The sequence below is a fragment of the Penaeus monodon genome, chromosome 23 (assembly GCF_015228065.2).
Source record: "Penaeus monodon isolate SGIC_2016 chromosome 23, NSTDA_Pmon_1, whole genome shotgun sequence".
Taxonomy (NCBI): domain Eukaryota; kingdom Metazoa; phylum Arthropoda; class Malacostraca; order Decapoda; family Penaeidae; genus Penaeus; species Penaeus monodon.
The window spans coordinates 2,505,818-2,506,061 of NC_051408.1; the positions used below are offsets into that span (position 1 = coordinate 2,505,818).

General features: G+C 31.6%; 1 protein-coding gene across 1 annotated transcript in view; it reads left to right on the forward strand.

Moving 5' to 3' along the window:
* LOC119587716 (corticotropin-releasing factor receptor 1-like) overlaps positions 1-244 on the forward strand; it is a gene marked incomplete in the record, with an annotated part of 126,234 nt that overhangs the window by 124,337 nt on the left and 1,653 nt on the right.

Sequence of the window (244 nt, forward strand, 5' to 3'; positions counted from 1 at the left end):
GTGTGTGTGTTTAGCTGTGTTTGTGTCTACAAGTTCTTTTCCACTGCTATTTTTGTTAAGCTTTATCTTTATTTATCATTATCTATTTTATTTCCCTTTTGTGTGCGTGTGTGTATTAGGAGTAGGTAGATATCGGTTTTAAGTTTATTTCTGTTGTTGTTTTTTCTGTCTATATATATTTTTTGTGTGTTTGTTTGTGTGTGTTTTAGTGATGTGTGTCTCCTAGTTTTTTGGTTTTTTGCGG